Raw genomic sequence first — 4,158 nt, forward strand, 5'->3', positions numbered from 1 at the left:
GCTGTCCTTTTCTAGTGACACCACTTTCCCACCCCTGCCCACATCCAGGACCACCTACATTGGGAGAAAGCATGTCCATAAGCTGACTGAAAGCCCATGGTGACAGCTGCTTTGCCTGCCTAAACTGGTGCTTTACCAAAGGTGAATGGGCTGGGCCACTTCAGCAGCTGGCAAGTCTGTCCCTGTTGTCCTTTCTTTGACTCAGATCTCTATTTCAGCAGCAACCTCATCTCACTAACTCCCATCCCCTGAAGTGTATTTAGTTAGTGCTTTCTGTATGTTTGTTTTAAAAAGATTTATTTTACTTGAGTTTTGGGGATGGGGCGGAGGAGAGGAGAGGAGAGAGAGAGAATATTGCATTTTTTGATCCACTTCCCAAATGACCACAATGGCTAGAACTGACTCTACTCCAAGCTAAGAGCCTAGAACTCTATCCGAGCCTCCCAAATGGGTGGTGGGAACCCTAAGCACTCAGGCCATCTCCCTTAGCTTTCCTAGGCACACTAATAGGAGTTGGATCAGAAGTGAAGCAGTCAAAGCTGGAACTGATTCCCATGTGGTATGCCAACATTGCAGGCAGCAACTTAACTCACAGTGCCACAATGCCAGCCCCTGCAATTAGCCTTTCAAAGCTACTTATGTGATGGATGAATGGTTTGCTTCCCTTCTCCACTTTGCATGTGAGCCAGCAAAGTGGATTGACACCAGTGATTGACTCAGAGAGGAGGTACAAACCAGGCTAATGTTACCCAGGATTTTTGTGAAAATGAAAAAAGTTACCAAGCTGTTGGAATGGAACTGGTGACTGTTAAGGCAATTGTTTCATCATCTGAGGGCAACCTGACTGAAAAGCAAACTGACACAGGGAAAGACAAAGACTCCAGGTCGAGTGATAGATTTCCAGTTCCAGCACTTGAGCACCTGATTCTGGTGACACTTAAAGGCTTTTTTTTTTTTTTTTTTTTTTGCCCCTGCAATTATTTCTATCACATGGGTCATAACCTCTTTTACCCCTTAGGCTAATTTGAGTTGGGTCTTTAACTCTTGCCATTAAAACATCCTGGTCAAGACATTGCTTATCATCTAACTGATAATCCCTACTTTAGCTTCTGTCTTTCCCCTAGCCCTATTCAAATGGGGAATGTGTCTTGCCTATCCCTAAACCATCAGAACTCCCATTGACCCACATCACAGTTATAATTTCATTCATCTATTGGGACTTTTATTCTGTTACAGGGATTTTCTACCTCACTGGATCTTCATGTGAAGTCCTGAGGAAAAAAAGAACTATTTATATTCAATGCTGGGACTCAAACTCATGTATTCTGACTGCAAATCCAGAGTTCTTTCTTTCATATTGTACCACATCCCCTGGGTAGAAACATGGCTCTAATGTAAACTTGCACTGTTTTTTTCCCATAGGGACTTCCTTTCTCCAACACCTGTCAGCCCAATGGGACACAGGCCTCATGTTTGTTTCCATATCTCATAGGTAAAAATTGCCCTCCATTTTCCATCATTTGCTTCCATTTTCTCTATGTGTACCATTTAGTGCAAGTCTCTGTTACTGTTAGAGATTGCTTCTCAAGACCTTATTCTAGCATAACAGTATGACTTCTGTTCCAAGTTATATGATGACTTTGTCGTTGCTACTCATCTTGGGTGCCTGCCACCAATATGCGAGACTTAGATGAAACTCTGGCCATTTGAGGAGTAAACCAGCAGATGGTATCTCTCTGTCTCTTCTGCTTCTTCCTTTCTTTCTCTTTGTCTCCCTCTCTCTCTCTGCATTCTTCCTTTTAGATAAATCTTTAAATAAGTAAACTTAGGAGTGCCCAGGTGAGTTACTCTGACCAATAATATATGAACAGGACTGATTGATACCGCTTCATTGGCACAGGTTTTTGGAAGTGCTATTGTGAAAGTGCTGTTATGAATGATAAATCATGTGTCAGGATGAAGCCATAATCATCCCGAGTCCTCGAATGACAACAGTGGTGGAGCTCCCCTTGCTGATTTCCACTGACATGTAGTAAGAATACATAATGTTTTCTTCTGCCATTGAGATCTGGGGTTTGGCTGTATGTCTGTATAAGAAGGCTGTCTTAATTGATACACTAATCTCATCCTATTACCAGTGCCTGAGCCAGTGAACTAGCCTTGGCCAAGCAATCCACAGCAATCTATGGTCAAGGAATTGGTTGAGAAAAAGGCTTGTGACTCAGTGGGTATACCAAGATGAGAAGAAAGTTTGGGATTTGAGAAAAGAAGTATTCACACCTTTAAGAGAGCCATCAGAAGAGATGAATTCTCTCTCTGGATGTTGTGTGTAAATGTGAAGCCTGTAACTACAAGCAGTCATCTTACTCCCAGTCTAAGGATTATGCCAACACAGAGGGAGGGCCAATACTAAAGCAATTTCAAAGAAGTGAAGCCAACGCCATGACTGAATCATAACCAGTCCTTCGTTATTCTGTCTCTGGACTTTTTCAGTTAGGTAAGTCAATCAATTTTCTTTACTTTTTAAGTCGTTTGAATTGGATTTCCCATTACTGGCTTCCAAAAACATCTTTTTTTTTTCTTTAAAAGAAAGGTTTATTTATTCATTTGAAGGGCAGAATTACAAAGAAAGAAAGAAATCTTCCATCCACAGGTTCACTTCCGAAATGGTGGCAATGACCAGGAGTTTGTCAGTCAGAAATTGAGAGCAAAAACTTAGGTTTCCCGTATGGGTGCAGTGGCCCAAGCACTTGGGCTATCTTCTGTTGCTTCCCCAGAAACATTTGCAGGGAGCTGGATTAGGAGTGAATGGCTGGGACTTGAACCAGCAACTGCATGGCATGCTGGTGTGGCAGGCAAGCAGCTTAACCTACTACATCTCGATGCCAGGCCCCAAAAGCATCTTAAAAGTTGCAACTTTTTTATTCAATTCTTATTCCTACTTCCCAATCTTCTTGTCTCAAAAAAATGATAAACAATAATATCCAGTTATAGAAGGCTTACTATCTGATTGGCATTATGTTAAATGCTTTTCAGAAACATAAAGATCCCATTACAATAACAATTTTAATATATGTGAGCTTCTTGATAACAAGAATTATTCTTTATTTATACTTATTCACAGTTGTGCTTAGGTTTCAAAGTGGGTACTGAACAAATATTAACTAAATATATGTACATTGAGCTTTATCCTTAATGAGCTTGCACAGTTGTTGAATTCCCAAGTCTTACAGCCCTTTCTTCAAGAAGTTCATGGAAAATGCATGTTATAAAAGAAATATATAAGACTTTCACAATAAAATACATATACCCATTAATTTAATTTTCTCAGGAACTTGTCGAGGTACTCCAATGTAGGCTGTGACTAAATTGAGGATCCTAAAGGCATACTACTAACAATAAAGGCTATGAAGGAAAGATATCATTATTGCCTGGAGATTGGGAGCAAAAACTTTCAGAGAACGTCGGATTTGGTGTTATTAAAAAAAAAAAAAAAACAAGAATCAGAATTGAATGAGCATGACAGACAGGGGAGCTGTATCCTTTAAAGGTAAGGCAATAGCAGAAGCAATAGCAGGTTGGTGAGAGGGAACATGGTGCAGGAAAGAGCATTCAGCTCATTGAATCAAGGTGCCCAGTAACTGTTACATCCTCTGTTTCGTTTTTCTCATCATTAGAGATGATGGCCATTTCCCATGAGTTGCTTGATATGGGTTCTGATTATTTAGCTATTTAATCACCTTAGCTTAACTATCTTAACTCAAAGCTGAGCACACACACAAGTAAGCCCTTGGCAATATATGTGTGGAAGTGATTTAAGGTATCTGGTTTTGGGGAAGAAGTCATTTGCCAAGTGAGCCTGGTTTTCAGCACTTCCACACTCCATCAAACCTCTGTCAGTTCAGACTCAATAGGGTCTCTTAAATACATGCTATTAAAATACATAAATAGAAGTTCCATCTGATTGAATAGACTGAGCCTGATGAATCAGCCTGAGAGAGAGGTGGGAGGCTGATCCAGCCAGACAGGAACCCACTGGGTGAGGAACAGGCAGTTAATGCTTCTCCCTTTGCCACCCCGGGGTGTTGGCACCAAATGTGCAGATTTACAGGAAAAAAAAAAAAAACCAGACCAATCTGTTATCAACGCATGAAGACT

At 40.8% G+C, this 4,158-nt stretch overlaps 1 long non-coding RNA gene across 1 annotated transcript; it reads left to right on the forward strand.

Moving 5' to 3' along the window:
- The first annotated feature begins 952 nt into the window (after positions 1 to 952).
- Positions 953 to 3,567, forward strand: LOC121171292. Its single transcript, XR_005886107.1, has 3 exons — positions 953 to 1,492; positions 1,901 to 2,497; positions 3,332 to 3,567. It is a non-coding gene; the product is annotated as an uncharacterized LOC121171292 (long non-coding RNA).
- Positions 3,568 to 4,158: the final 591 nt, after the last annotated feature.

The sequence above is a fragment of the Ochotona curzoniae genome, unplaced genomic scaffold, assembly GCF_017591425.1.
Source record: "Ochotona curzoniae isolate NIBS_2020 unplaced genomic scaffold, NIBS_Ocur_1.0 scaffold_2587, whole genome shotgun sequence".
NCBI lineage: Eukaryota > Metazoa > Chordata > Mammalia > Lagomorpha > Ochotonidae > Ochotona > Ochotona curzoniae.